The sequence below is a fragment of the Canis aureus genome, chromosome 4, assembly GCF_053574225.1.
Source record: "Canis aureus isolate CA01 chromosome 4, VMU_Caureus_v.1.0, whole genome shotgun sequence".
NCBI classification, from domain to species: domain Eukaryota; kingdom Metazoa; phylum Chordata; class Mammalia; order Carnivora; family Canidae; genus Canis; species Canis aureus.
Window position 1 is genome coordinate 38403434 of NC_135614.1, and position 16767 is coordinate 38420200.

Genomic DNA, 16767 nt, shown 5'->3' on the forward strand with positions numbered 1-16767 from the left:
TCTGTAAATACCTTTATTTATTTATTTTTCCAAATAAGGTCACATTCACAGGTACCAGGGATTAGGGCATGGGCATATTTTTGGGGGGAGGGGGTCCACCACTCAACCTACTTCAGATTTCAGTTCACTGGGAGAGTGGACGGCTCTTGGAAGGGAGACTAAGAGACAAGTCCGGGTGAGTGGAGACTTGCTTTTCACGGCAATGCTTTCTATAGGCTGCAGACTTCTTTCCCATGAGCATGTGTTACCTATTTTTACAAACCTCAAACAAGAAATCATCCAACTCTTTGAGGACCTCAAAAAGGTCTTTGGCACACATCATCTCATCAGAACACCTACTGCCCTTACTCAAGGCCCTGACCAGAGTGTCCAGCTCACCAGGGCACGGGTTGGCCTTAAACATCTTTAGAGGGTTCCACAGCTGAACCCATTCCAGCTGTCAGGAAGGCCCTGCTTATGCGGTTTGAAATCCATATTCAAATGAAAAATTGGTACCTTTCAGTTTCGCTAAGAATGTGACCCAAGATGCTCATAAACAAGTTCACACTTAGGTTCCTAGTAGTGAAAACTTAGTTTCTAGTGTTGCCTATACCACAGAAATAGTCCCCACTGTCAAAAGGACAATTCTTCAAGCAAGGGCCAGAAGATCCTTCAATGCCATGAGGGTCCAGGCTATGATATGTGGTGGGGTGGGGTGGAACTTGTTTTCCAGAGCATCTTAGTGGATTGCTTGTAGGCAGATGCACTTTGCTTGCACATTAAACATGTTGGAATTATCTCCATGGTTCAAGAAATAGTGTCTCCCCCATCTTTTCTCCCTCTTTTTTTTTTTTAAAGATTTTTATTTATTATTTATTCATGATAGAGAGAGAGAGAGAGAGAGAGGCAGAAGGAGAAGCAGGCTCCATGCAGGGAGCCCGACGTGGGACTCGATCCCGGGACTCCAGGATTGCGCCCTGGGCCAAAGGCAGGCACCAAACCGCTGAGCCACCCAGGGACCCCCTCTCCCTCTTGATCTATGTTTTGTTTGCCTACTTTCAGTGAAGAGGAGCATTGAGAAGTATATTCCTTTCTTCTTTAATCTCCAAATAGAAAAATCAACTGGGCAAACTTGATGACAATGGCAATTGACACTTGGCCTCAGAGTGAAGAGATCTTGGGGGATGGTGGAGACTGTGACAAAAAGGTCAGAGCTCTAAGGGATGGCTTATACCCAGCCCCAGTCTAGCACTGCTGGCCCAGGTATGCCAGGGCTTTAGGCTTTTCAGGAGAAACTGAATATCCAAATTTTTATGTAAACTCTCCCAATACTTTAATGTAGGAAACTGACAAATTTTTGTAACTGCTGTGTAGGCCAAATAAAACATACTTACGTCAGATTTAGCCCGGAGCTCTCGCTTTAGAACCTCTGCCCTAATCCATTAGCACTTTAAGTTCTGACCAGCCTCAAGCTATGTCTTTACTTCTCTTACATTCAGGCAAATCCTTATACCTTTTTTTTTTTTTTTTTTTTTCATTTTTCTCGGTTCTTAGCTTCATGTGGTAGAAACAAAACAGTCCATGACAGTGCACTGGGATAGGGCATGACATCCCAGGGAAATACAGGCAGAAAAATGGGCTCCCTGCTTATTTGGGAAAAGGGGTGGCCTGTCCAGCCCAGGCTGGAAGGGGGCAGTGTCTGCTCCCTGGCTAATCGCCTGGTTGTTTTGGACATTTGCTTGTGTAGACTGTTCTGTTCTCAACCTAATGATGCCATTTTTAGTGACTCATTAGGATCCTCATTAAGAGTTGTTAGCACATCAAAACAGTGTTGGTGAGGGCTGGCAGAGGGCGGCTTCCTGGACATTAGCAGTTGTCTGAATTTCCCTGGCAGCAGGGAAGGGACAAAATGGCAGTAAATGGATTCCGAAATGCTATCAGTTCAGAGGGTGCTGTTTCTGCAGCAAGCACTTAGTGAGCACCTACTGTGTATATGGCATGGGCATACAGTGGCTTTCCCTGGTCCAAGAATGAGATGGGAAGTGGCAACTCCTACCCTTCCCCCAGCACAGCCCATCTCATTATACCGACCCTTCTACTCCATGGACATGTTGACCTGTGCCTGCCTCAGGGCCTTTTCACTTGCTGTGCCCTCTGCTTGGCATGCTATTCCCAAGTCTCAGCCCCAAATATCCCCTTTCTGGAGAGAGTTTCTTTGACTTCCTGTCTGCTGTTGCAAATCCTTGCCAATCACTCTCCAACCCTTTGACCTATTTTATTCAAAATATGGTCCTTATCACCAGTAGAAATGATGGTATTTATTTGCTTACTGGCTTATTGTCTGTGTCCCCTCCCTGTAGAGGGTCAGCTCCATGAAGACAGGGACCTGTTTTACTGGGTTCCTGGCTCCCACAAGAAGCCTGGCACATAGTAGGTAATCAATTAATATTTGATTAACAATTGGAAATGATGAGGAAGACACAACCTCTCAGCCCAGGGTCGCAAATGACCTGGCATACCCTGTAGATTCCCCTACCCTGCCCAATGTGCATCTCCGAGGTCTAAATCTTGTGGCTTTATTAAAGAAATCTGAGATCAGGCTGAAGGAAAGATAACGCATGAATTCCTTCAGTTCATAACTCTCCTCAGCAAAGGATACCTGTGCGGGAGCACCAGCCCAGCCCTGCCTCTCCCCGTCTCCGGTCAGCTTCCGGGGTGGGCCTCAGGTGCCTGCAGCAGCAGGCAAAGATCAGGCTGCGCCAATAGATTATTTCTCTGAGTAATTAAGACGGAATTAAAAATTAATTCTTTCCTTCAGCCTGATTGCATTTCAAGGGATAAACTGAGTGTTATGGCTTTTGTGCACTTTTTTCTCCCTAAATTAAATTGGATCTTGTTTTTAGAGGTGGGGGAAGTGAGAATGCTGGGATTGATCCAGCAGCTCAAAAATCTCTGGAGAAGAAACCAGGTGATTCTGCCTTGAGAATGGATGAACTTGAAGGCATGGCTGCTCTGAGCACCTTGGTGGACTTGGCTCCCTGGGGAGCAACTTGAGTTCATGCTGGGGACCCAGCAATTCTGATCTGCTCTTGTCACTGTAATGCGGGAAGTCAAGCTGCCTCGTCTACTCCCCACAGGGGAATGAGCTGAATCAGACCCAGACTTCAAGCTGGCTCTGCCACTTACTGGTGGCAGCTATCTCAGCCACATTCCTCTTCTCTCTCAGCCCAACTCTCATGTCTGTGAAATGGGTGTAAAGAGCCTATTTCTCAGGGGCATTGGGAGCATTATATGGTAAGTAGATTAGCCCAGTGGTATGGGTACTTGATAAATGTATATAGGCTACAGGAGGAGTTTCCCTTGTTCCTTTTTATTTTTATTTTAAAGATTTATTTATTTATTTGGGAGAGAGAGAGAGAGAGCAAGAGTGAGCACGGGGGGAGGGGCAGAAGGTGAGAGAGAGAGAGACTACCAAGCAGATTCCCCATTGAGCACAGAGCCCACCACAGAGCTCATTCTCACTACCCCAAGATCATGACCTGAGCTAAAATCAAGAGCTAGATGCTCAACTGACTGAGCCACCCGAGTGCCCCTCCCTTATTTCTTTTACGCTGCATTCATTCATTCACCAGGGTAATACATTCCCATGATTCAAAAGTCAAAATGTAGAAAAGGGTGTACTGTGAGAATCTCCCGCACACCACTGTTCCCAGGGCAGCAGCTCCTTTCTACAAAGGCAACCAGTGTTATCTGTGTCTTGTCTAACCTTTTAGACATATTTTATGCACCCATGAGAAAATATGCTCACATTGCCCCTCCCCTTCTTGTTACACAAATGGCAGTATAATACATATATCCTTTGGCCCTTTGTTTTGTTTTACTTTGTGTTTTTCTCCCCAGCTTAACAATATATTTTGGAGAGTATTCAACACTGGTGCATAACATGGTTCCTTTTATTTATATATTTATTTATTTATTTATTATTATTTTTTATTTATTTTTTCTTTTTTTCATAACATGGTTCCTTAGTCATTTCTTTTTTTTTTTAAACATTTTTAAAAATTATTATTTATTTATGATAGTCATACAGAGAGAGAGAGGCAGAGACACAGGCAGAGGGAGAAGCAGGCTCCATGCACCGGGAGCCCGATGTGGGATTCGATCCCGGGTCTCCAGGATCGCGCCCTGGGCCAAAGGCAGGCGCCAAACCGCTGCGCCACCCAGGGATCCCTCCTTAGTCATTTCTACATCTGGATTGTTCTCCATTGCATAGATGTTCCATGGTGTATTGAACCAGTCCCCTGCTGATGGACATTCATATTGCTTCCAGTCTCTTGCTATTCCAAACAATTTTTTATTAAATAATTTTGAACAGAAGTCATTTTTTTCATACACATATATATCTCTAAAATAAATTAGTGGAAGTGAAATTGCTGGTCAGAGGGAACAGATTCACAATTGTTAAAAATTAAAAAAAGATCTGTGTATGGGAGAGGGAATACATAAAATAAGAACTGCAGAATATTTGTAAAAGTTGAAGCTGATCAGCACATGGGAATTCATTATATGATTCTTTCTACTTTTATGCATACTTAAAAATGTCCATAATAAGAAACTGTAAAGATATGGGGCTGAAGTTCTGACAAAGAGCTTGGAAGTTCTCTCTCCCATCCACACAAAGGAAAGGCTGAGCAAACTGAAAATCAACAACTTTTCTTACACCCAGAAGAGAACTGAGGTGATGGAGCAAATTGCCATTCCCAAAATTGTGACTTATAATTAAATAAGTTGTGACACAACTTATCAGATCAGAAACCTACCAACAGACATCTTTGGGAGAGCCAGTCTTGGTAGGGAAATGTAGATTATAATCGATGAATTGCTGGAGGCTCAGTGTAGACAATGTTCAGAGTTAAAAACTCATGGGGGAACGAACCACTTTTGGGGAGTTCCCCATGGTTTTGTGAGTATTTCCTCCAGGAATGCTACCAAGTTCTCAGAGTGAAGATTAGAACATCCTCTCTATCTTCTGGTAGGGGAAAGAGGGAAAGTAGCCATTTTGAAATATACCAGAACATTCTGTTCCTCTTAATGTCCACATGCCCTTAAGAGGAACTATTTTGCCAGAACTTGAATGACCTGGTGGGAGAGAAATACCCAACTCTAGCCCCGTCTGACTTTCAGTGTCAAGGGAAGAAAATACTCAACTGCAACCCAATGTAGCCTTCTTGTTCCACCTGAGATGGAATTGAGGAAGGGGTGGTGGTGGTGGAGAAGTGAGAAATACTTGGCAAAGGTCACAAGCTCACTAAAAGTCAGAACTAATCATAGAGCTACAGAATGCTTCCCCTCATCCCGCACCTTATCACCACATCACTAAAGGCCTATTTACCACAGTTCCTTTTATTCAGTACATCATGTACAGCTTTCTATAAAGGCAAAAAAATTACAAGGCATCCTTAAAGGCAAAAGAACACAGTTTGAAGAGACAGAACTGTATCAGACCAGATTTAGATATGGCAGAGATGTTGGAATGATCAGATTGGGAATTTTTAAAAAAGATTTTATTTATTTATTTGAGAGAGCAAGAGAGCGTGCATGAGTAGGGGGAGGGGCAAAGGGAGAGGGACAGAGAATCTCAAGCAGACTCCATGCTGAGCACGGAGCCCAATGAGGGGCAGGATCTCATGACTCTAACATCATGACCTGAATCAAAATCAAAAGTCAGATACTCAGCTGACTGAGCCACCCAGGTATCCCAGATTGAGAATTTAAAATAACCATGATTAACATGTTAAGGGCTCTAGGGGCATCTGGCTGGCTCTGTTGGTAGAGTGTGCAACTCTTGGGATCATAATTTCAAGACCCACGTTGGGTGTAGACATCACTTTAAAAAATAAAAATAGGGGATCCCTGGGTGGCACAGCGGTTTGGTGCCTGCCTTTTGGCCCAGGGCGCGATCCTGGAGACCCGGGATCGAATCCCACATCGGGCTCCCGGTGCATGGAGCCTGCTTCTCCCTCTGCCTATGTCTCTGCCTCTCTCTCTCTCTCTCTCTCTCTCTCTCTGTGACTATCATAAATAAATTTTTAAAAAATGTAAAAAATAAAAATAAAAAATAAAACTATTTAAAAAATATTTAAACATGCTAAGGGCTTTAATAGAAAAAGTAGACAATGTTCAAGGACAGAGTATCTTTCTGTATCCTAAAGAGGTGACTCTTGGTGGGCCCCTAGATTGTTTCAGGTTGGGCACTTGTGGCCAGAGGAATGAAACCATGTGATTAGAGGGTTGGAACTTTCAGGCCCATCCCTAGATCTCCAGGGAGAGGAGAGGGACTAGGGATCGAGTTAGTCACCAATGGCCAGTGATTTAATTAATTGTGCCTACCTGATGGAACCTCCATAAAAACTCTAAACAACAGGGTTCAGAGAGTTTCCAAGCTGGTGAATACATCTGTGTGCTAGACAGTGACACATCTCAACTCCATGGGGACAGAAACTCCTGCATTCAGGACCCTTCTAGACCCACCCTATGTGCCTCTTCATCTGGTTGTTCATTTATATCTTTTTATAATAACTTCATAATGAAGTGGTAAATGTAAGTTATTGTTTTCAAGGGAGCCATTTCAGAAAATTATTGAACCTTATGCTGTGCCATGGGAAAAACTAACTTTGCAGCCAAGTCAGACAGAAGTGTAGATACTGTGAGGACCCATTACTTTGAACTGGCATGGGAAATGGGCAGCCTTCTAGAACTGAGACTTTAACCTGTGGAGTCTGATGCTAACTCCAGAGTGTTAGTGTCAGAATTGAATTAAATTGTAAGACAACCAGTTGGTATCCAGACAGTTAGAAAATTGGTTGGTATGGGCAAAAAACTCCCATACATTTGGTATCAGAAGTATTGTGACTAGAGAAACAGCTGAGGCATGAATAAAGGTTTCTCCAAAGAAGATACACAAATAGCCAATAAATACATAAACAAAGCTCAACATCATTAGTCATTATGGAAATGCAAGTCAAAACCACAGTGATATATTACCTGATACCCAACAGGATACCTACTAGCAAAAACAAAAACCAAAAACCAAAACAAACCAGAAAACCCACCCACAAAACAGAAAATAATAATTGTTGGTAGGGACGTGGAGAAATTGAAACCCTTGCACACTGTTGGAGGGAGGATAAAATGGTGCAACTGCTACGAAAAACAGGATGGCAGTTGCTAATTTTTGTAGTAGTTATTTTAATGTGGTTTTAATTAACATTTCTGAGACGACTAAAGAAGGTAAACACTCCTTCATGTGTTTATAGACCAATTCCATATTTCCTGTTGTGAAATGCCTGTTCAAGTATTTTGCCTATTTTTCTACTGTCTTTTTTCTTTTACTTGATGTGTTGGAATTGCTCCCATGAGCTAGGTAGAAGTTCTTTACCAGTAATATATCAGAAAATATGTTCTTCCCCTCTGTGACTGGACTTCCCACTGTCCTAATAGTGTCTTTTGATGAACAGACATCTTTTGATTTTATTTTTTAAAAATTGTTTTAAATATTTATTTATTTATTTGAGAGAGAGAGAGAGTGAGCACAAGCAGGAGGAGCAGAGGAAGACGGAGAGAATCTCAAGCAGAGTCCGTGCTGAGTGCCAAGCCCGGCATGGGGCTCAATCTTACCACCCAGAGGTCATGATCTGAGCTGAAACCAAAAGTTGGATGCTTAACCAACTGCAACCCCTAGGCACCTCCCAAAAGTACTTGATTTTAATGTAGTCTAATTTATCAATATTTTCCTTGATGCTAATGCCATTATGCCCCATTCAACAAATATTTGCCTTCCTCAAAGTCACAAAGATCTTCTCCAATGTTCTTTGAGCAGCTTTATTATTTCACTTTTCATATGGTGTGGGATAAGAGATAACATTGATTTTTTTTCCATATGGCTATCCAATTGACACTGCACCATTTACTTCACAAAAGACTATCTTTTTCTTACTACGCCATGATGTCAACTTCATAAGAAATCAAATTTCCATATATTTGTGTGTATCTGTTTCTGAATTTTATTCTGTCTCGTTGGTGTATTTGTCTACTTATGTACTGATACTACACTTTCTTAATGATTGTAGCCTTATATTAAATTTTAAAGATCTTGTTTATTTATTTATTTATTTATTTATTTATTTATTTATTTATTTATTTAAGAGAGCAGAGCCAGGGAAAGAGAGCATGAGGTGCAGAGGGAAAGGGAGAAGCAGGCTCCCCACTGAGCAGGGAGCCCGATGTGGGGTTGGATCCTAGGACCCTGAGACCATGACCTGAGCCAAAGGCAGACATTTAACCAACTGAGCCACCCAGGTGCCCCTTAAATTTTAATATCTGATAGTGCAAGTCCTCCACCTTACTTTTCTTCTGCAAGATTGTCTTGGCTACTATTCACCTTTTGCATTTCTATGTAAAATTTAGAACTAGCCTGTCAATTTCCACACACAAAAAAGTGTTTTATCTCTGATTGCCTTTAAGATTTTCTCTGTCTTTGATTTTCAGTAGTTTTACACCTATATAGTGTGGTTTTCCTAACTTCTTGAATCTATGGCATGTTCTCTTTCATGTTTTCCCAGAAAATTCCTAGTCATTATCTTTTCAAATACCTACTCTTTTTTTCAATCTTCGCTTTCCTCTTCTTCCTAGATTCTAAATAGTTATTACATGACTCATATGTCCTTCATGTTATTTTCTGTATTATTTTTTTCACACTTCAGTCTGGGATACTTCATCTTACAGTTCCACAATCTTCCCTTCAGCAGTGTCTAAGTCCAATTATTTAGTTCTTGCTTTTAGTTGTTCCATTTTAAAATTATTTTTTCCATTTTATGTAGCTATATTGGATCATAATTGATGAATAAAGGTCTGTACATATTTAGAATATGCACTTTGATCAGTGAAGTGCATACACCTGTGAAGCCATTACCATAATGAATATAATGAGAGTATCCATCACCCCAAAAGTTTCTTCATGCCCTTAACTTATCCCTCCCTTTGCCCTTTCCTTTGGGCAATAACTGATCTGCTTTTTATCAATATAGATTAATTTGCATTTTCTAGACTTTTGTATAAATGGAATCATATAATATGAGTTTATTTTTGGTAGGGCTTGTTTTTAACTCCGCATAATTATTTTGAGATTCATCCACGTTATTGCATCAATATGCATCAATTATGTTATATTAATAGTTCATTCTTTTAATGCTGATAAGTATTCTATTATATGGATATCCTACAGTATACTTATCTATTGCTTGATGATTTTGGATTTTGGACCTTTGGATTTTTACAGTTGTTGGCTATTGCAAATAAAATTATTACAAACATTAATGTACAAGTCTTTATGTGTACACACGCTTTCCTTTCTTTGGACAAATGCCTTGTAGTAGAATGGCTGGATTTTATGGTAGCTGTGTGTTTAAATTCTTGAGAAGGTGACAAATTATTACCCAAAATAAGTATACCAATTTATATACCCACCAACAGTGTATGAAAGCTCCAGTTGCTCCAGACCCTTATCAGTGTTTTTTATTTTAATCATTGTAGTGGCTGTATAGTAGAATCTCATTGTGATTTTAATTTGTACTTCCTTAATGACTAGTGTTTTTGAGTATCTTTTCATGTGCTTATTTGACAACCAAATATCTTCAGTGGCAAAGTGTCTGAATAAATACTTGCCCATTTTAAAAATTGAGTTTGTCTTCTTGTTGTCTTGTTACTGAGTGGTAATAGTTTTTAATGTATTCTAGATATAATTCCTTTTTAGATATATGTTTTGCAAATATTTTTTCCTTTTAATGTTCTTACACTATCTTTTCCTCCCACATTTAACAGTTTTATTAAAGTATAATTCACATATCATACAATTCGCCCATTATAAGTGTACAGATTAATGATTTTTGGTAAATAGTACAACTGTTGAACTATCACCACAATCCTGTTTTAGAACAATTCTACTAACCACATAAGTTCCCTTGTGCCTATTTACAGTCACTCCTTACTCCCAACATGGGCCTCAGACAATTACTGATATGTTTACTTTATCTATAGTTCTGCCTTTTCTAGAAATTTCAAGTAAATAAAAACATACAAATCATATTCTTTTCAGTCTGGCTTCTCTCACTTGGTAAAATATTTTTGAGGTTCATCTATCTTGTTTCATTTATCAGTAACTCATTTCTTTTTGTTGCTAAGTAGTATTTATTGTATGATTCATAATTCGATGGACATTTGGATTGTTTCCAATTTTTGGCTATTATGAATAATGTTGCTATGATTATCACAAGCAAGTGTTTGTATAGACCTATTTTTTCTTTTAGGATTAGAATTGCTGGGTCATACAGCACTGTCAAACAGAATAGTGTCTTTTGAAGAGTAAATATTTTTAACTTAGATGAAATTCAATTTATTGATTTTTCTTTTATAGTTCATTTTTGTGAAATATTTAAGAGATTCTTACCAAACCTAAGATCACTAATATTTTCTTTTAGAGCTTCATAGGTTTAGTTTTTATATTTAGATCTGTGATCTATTTCAAGTTAATTTCTGTATGTGATGTGAGGTAAGGGTCAAGGTTCTCATTTTTCTTTTTGCATATGGTTATCCAAGTGTTCCCATAACATTTCTTTTTTCTTTTCTTTTTTTTTTTTTAGTTAGGCTCCACACCCAGCATGGAGCCCAATGCAGGGCTTGAACTCATAACCCTGAGCTCAAGATCCCAGTTGAGATCAAGAGTCAGACACTTACCAAATTAAACCATCCAGGCACCCCACCAGCAAAATTTCTTAAAAATAATATCCCTTCCTCATTAGTTGCCTTGGTATCTTTGTCAAATATCAATTGGTGTGGTCTACTACTGGACTCACTTTTCTTCACTATTGATCTACATTAATACTACACTATCTTGACTACTATAGCTTTATAGTAAGTCTTGAAATAGGTAGTGTAAGTTTCCCCAACTTACTCTTCTTTCTCAAAATGTTTGACTGTTCCAGATCATTTGTATTTCCATATAAATTTCATCATCAACTTGTCAAGTTCTACAAAAAAAAAAAAAAAAAAAAATCCTGCATTGGACTTATAGATTAGTTTGGGGAGAATTGACATCTTAGCCACATTATTATGTGATCCATGAACACATATATTTCTCTATTTATATCTCCTTTAATCTCTCAGCAATGTCTTGAGTTTTACATGTGCAGACCTTGCACATCTTTTGTCAAATTTATCGTCTCCTTTTATCATTTTTAGAATTTCCATTTGATTATTTTTTGATAGTTTCCTGTTCTCTGCTAAAATTCTTCTTGTCATCTGATTTGTTGACTATAGTAACTATAGTTTTTTTTTCTTTATCCTACCCCCACCCCAGTAACTATAGTTATTTTATAGTCTAGCCCTTATGCCTAAAATACCTGGATCCCTGTCATATGTTTCTAATGTGTTGTTTTTTTCTTGATTTTTGTCTCATTCTTGTACTTCTACATTTTGGTTTTTCATTGAATATCAGACATAGTAGATGAACATGGAAAAGATAATCCGAGGTTCTGAATGTTACTTTTTTCAGGAGAATTTACTTTTACTTTTGCCTAAGTTAGGAGCACCAATCATCTCATGTTGCATTTACCCAGTTAGGAATTAAGATGATTTGACATGGGTCTGCCATCACTGAAAGAGAGCTGGTTTAGTTCTGGGACACTTACTCCTGGTGTATAGTCCTTCGGGTCTCAAATGAAAGCCTGGGCTGTTTACTAGGGTCTTAATTTTATTTATTTATTTATTTATTTATTTATTTATTTATTTATTTATGATAGTCACAGAGAGGGTGAGAGAGAGGCAGAGACACAGGCAGAGGGAGAAGCAGGCTCCATGCACCGGGAGCCCAACGTGGGATTCGATTCCGGGTCTCCAGGATCGCGCCCTGGGCCAAAGGCAGGCGCCAAACCGCTGCGCCACCCAGGGACCCCTACTAGGGTCTTTACATCTTTTTTTTTCTTTTTTTTAAACCATGTATAACATAAAATTTACCATCTTAACCATTTTTTATGTACACTTCAGTGGCATTGAATACACTTATATTGTTCTATGCAACCATAACCACGATCTATCTCCAGAACTCTTTCCATCTTACAAAATTGAAGCTCTATACCCATTAAACAATGACTACCTGTTCCCACACCACCCCCCACTCAACCCCAGCCCCTGGGAATCACCATTCTACTTTCTATCTTTAGGAATTTGTCTGCCCTAGGTATCTCATACAAATGGAATCATACAATATCAATCTTTTTGTAACTGGCTTATTTCACTTAACATAATGTCTTCAAGGTTCATCAATGTTGTAGCATGTGTTAGAATTATATATACACCACATTTTGTGTATCCATTCTGTCAGTGGACACTTAGGTTGATTCCTCTTTTGGGCTATTGTGAATAAGCTGCTGTGGACATGCGTGTGCAAATACGATCCTTGCTTAAGAGAACTGCACTCCAATTTTTGTCTCTCCAACCCTGTGAAGTTGCCAGAAGCTCTTTTCAGCCTCTCAGTTCCTGCTTTAGAATACAGAAAATGCCGCAAGAGGTAAAGCACTGCCAGATATCAGGCTCCCCTCTCTGAGTTTTCCTTCTCTCTGGGAACTTGGAGCCTTAATAGCTCTCCAGTATCTTCAAACAGTGATTTTTGTACAATTTCATCTAGTTTTCCTAACTATTCTCAGTAGAATGATTGGTCTAATACAAGCTAGTCTATCATAGCTTGAAGCAGATGTGTCAATATAATTTTAATTTGCATCTCTCTTATTATGCATGAGGTTGAGCATCTTTTCTGATATTTAAATATTGTTTGTATTTTCTTTGAAATCCTTTCCCATTTTTTTTTTCTTTCCCATTTTTCTACTGGGTCTTTCTTTCTTTCTTTTTATTGATTTGTGGGCATTTGTTTCCATGTCTGGAAATTTAAGCTTTGATTTAGAAAAAACTTTTTTTAAAGATTTTACTTGCTTATTCATGAGAGACACAGAGATAGAGAGAGAGAGAGAGAGGCAGAGACACAGTCAGAGAGAGAAGCAGGCTCCATGCAGGGAGCCCGACGGGCAACTCAATCCCAGGTCTCCAGGATCAGGCCCTGGACTGAAGGCGGCGCTAAACCACTGAGCCACCCAGGCTGCCCAAGAAAAAACTTTTTTTTTTTTTAATTTTTATTTATTTATGATAGTCACAGAGAGAGAGAGAGAGAGAGAGAGGCAGAGACATAGGCAGAGGGAGAAGCAGGCTCCATGCACCGGGAGCCCGACGTGGGATTCGATCCCGGGTCTCCAGGATCGCACCCTGGGCCAAAGGCAGGCGCTAAACCGCTGCACCACCTAGGGATCCCTCAAGAAAAAACTTTTGAAGCCAGTTCTAACTTACTATATAATCAAGTCACTTTCACCTCTGGGACTTGGTTTATTCCTCTTTGAAATGGGTGAAAGAGCTGGACTTCACCATATGATCTGTTTCTTTTTGATCTATCATTCATGGCTTGATCATCTCCTGTAAAGATGAGACAAAAAATCTGGAGAGGAGGTTATTGAGACCAAAAAAAAAAAAAAAAAAAAAAAAAACCCCACAAGAAACAAAAAACCAACAACAAAGAAAAATCCTTTTCACATCTTACCTCACATTCCACTGTGAATTTGTACCCACTGCATTTCTGGCTTCAGAAATGTTGATTACTGTTAACGGGAGGTAGATGCAGGGACCCCACCTGTGTGGGGATGCAGGGAAGCCTCCCTGTGTGCTTCCCAGGGCCGCAGCAATGTAGCACAAAGCCACTATTCCCACACCTCCATTTGCGTGAGTTTTGTGACATCTGTGTACCACATGCACTATTATTTACTTACATGTTTCCTTAAATTGACTCACTTGTTTTAATCTAAATACCTTTTCCCTCCTCTTGAAAATAATGTGTGAAATCACAGGTTTGCTGCTTGAGGATATTTTTTCTGATATAGATTAACACAAACAAATAACAATTATCATTGAAAGCATTTTTTGTGTGCCCTCTAGACTCTTGGTGAGCAGCCCTAGGTGAGGATCCCTGGTCTGGTGGCCAAGCATGCCATGTGGAGCCAGAACACCCAGAGCCTCCACCTACTAGCCTGGAAACTTTGCCCAAGAATTATTCAAACGTTACTCATTATTATCAGTATATTGCCAACTGATTCCGGCACACAGAAGCAGAACTTTTCTTACTCTGTGGCTGTGGGTTGTTTTTGTGCTGAAATATTTGCAGCCTTTGATGAAAGGTGGTCTCAGCCGGCCTTTTAGACAGAAGGCAGCTTGCTGCAGCTACCACCTGAGGTCTCCAGAAAATGTTCTTCTTTCAGAGGCTGTGCTCTTGCAATGTGGAGCCTTTCTCCTTCTTCTTCTAAGGTCGGTTATTGCTTTTAGCCTAGAGCAATGGCAAGACTCAGAGAGCAGAAATACAGCAGGAGCCCTAAAATAAATTATAAAGTTCAAAACGGAACGCACCTCAAGTGAGCTCTGAGTGAAAAATAGGTAACGCTTTAGTGCTGTTTTCATAAAAGAAACCATCAGACCAATATATCACTGGGTCTTTTTAACTGTGGCATCTGAATAGATTTAATTCTGATTTTCGATGTGACCAGTGCAGCTCCAATATTTGAGCAGTTGTATCATGTCCAGGCCAGATGGTAACTAACTAACCACTTCTTGTCTATTTGGGAATAGATAATTCATTTCTTCAGCAAATAGCAATGCAGACCTACAGAGTACCAGCTTTCTGCTAGAAATTGGGATTCTGGTGTTGAGCCACACCATCCACAGGGAGCTTGGGGTTTGATGGACAAGTTGAAATCATCCTGGGAAACTTCTGGCACAGACCTGGAGATATCTGGGGGGCAGATTTGAAGGCCCCTGGCCAGGGAGTTTCCAGGAAAGGTTTGCTGGACCACAGGTTCTGTGCCAGAAAAAAGCTTTTTAGAAGCTTTTCCTCCCTTGGTGAGCACCCTAGCCTCCAGCTCATAGAGTGGCGCTCATGCCCCACCAGGTGATTGACAGGCACAACCTCACCAACAGGACCAGGACCAGGAACTTCTAAACAACCTGAATATGAATTAGCTGAGTTCCATGGGTAACTGCACCATCCCTCTTTTTCTGGAAGTGTAACTCTGGTATAGACGCCAAAGTTCAGAATTGAGTGTTGCCCCAGAGGGAGCTCATCTGTTTTCCTAGAGGCACAGGGCAGACTCTTAGCCCATGACCAGGGTGCAGTGTCCTACAGGCATCCTGATTTCACTAGTAGTTGCAAAGTCATGCACATGTGACCTGGGGCAGGAATACCACTGTTCCCTCTCAATGCACTCCGCACTCCCCACTCCATTCTGGAGGATGACCAGAGTGGGAAAGTGGACTCTCATTCCTGGGGCTCAGACCCGGGTCACTACTATCCAGAGCACTCATGGGAAACCAGTTGACCATTTGTGGCCACAGGCGCCTACAAAACTTCTCAGGGCAATGCAGCTTCCATGTAGCAATGGGGCAGTCCTTCCGGAGAAGCAAAAATGGCAAGAAGTAACAGAGAGCCACGTGAAACTAATCTGGTACAGGGTCCCCGTCCCACCTCCCTTCTCCCTTCTCCCTCAGCCCCAGCCAACATGAAACCCATCAGCATCTTCTTGCCTTGTGCCTGGGCAAGGGGCTTTTGAGCCTTTGCAGCCTGGATGTCTGGTTCTGCAGCAAGTGACTCATGCTTAGCTGTGGAGGCTGGGAGAGGAAAGACACCCTAAGGGCAAGGAGAAGAAATTCAGTTACTGCAGAGGTGGGTGAGTGGGAGATAAACACACTGATCAAAACTTCAATGTGCATGAGCTCATTCACCGAGCAACTTGCCAGAGTCCCACCAATGAGTCAGGGACAAGCCTATTGCTCAGACCAGAAACAAGGAGTGCTAGAAAGTTCCAGGGAGGGGAAGCCTCTTGGAAGGGGCTCTTCTGACCTTGATCGTGAGGGCAGCTTCCACAAGGGTCTGGCTGGTAGCTGGGAGCAAGCAATCAGGCCAGGGGCTTGTGAAGATCTCTCTCCCCTGGGGCAAGAGGCAGTTTCCTCTTAGACCAGGTCTGCAGTGGACAGGCTAGAGCCCTGGTCTGACAGAAATTTGAACTTTGGGAGTGTGTCAGGACGGTGCTCTGGCCAGTTCAAGGAAAAGGGAATTTTTGGATGGCTTCTGGGGCCCTCCTCAAATCAGGACGCTGGGGGACCAGGCTGGGGAGGAACAGGAAGTAAGTTGAAGAAGCAGGAAGCCAAGCAGATGACTTGAAGTCTTGTCAGGGTGGTGCTGTGGCCACTAAAGTCCCAGAGGAACAGGGAGACAGGACAGGCCCTCCTGCTGCCCCCAAGGTCCCCGAAACACTTGATCAAGAGCCAGGGTTCCAGGAGCAGACATCTGATGGGAAACCTCAGGCCCTAGGCCGGCACTGGGGTGCATTGAGGATTGGGGATGGGGAGTCTAGCACCTTTGCTTCTGCTCTGGGAGATGAGTGCCTGAGTCACTCAAATACAGAAGAGGAATTTGGGGTAATATCTGTGAAGAAGGTGGATCCCAAGTAGCCAGAAAATTACAAACAGCCACCACAGTCACTGGGACTGCTTTCCTGTCTTTTGCATTTTCTTTGCTCTGTTCTGGTTTTCCCTGAAGTGCATGTGAGCTGTAGCACGCAAGCTGGATCCCCAATCAAAGGCCCCCAC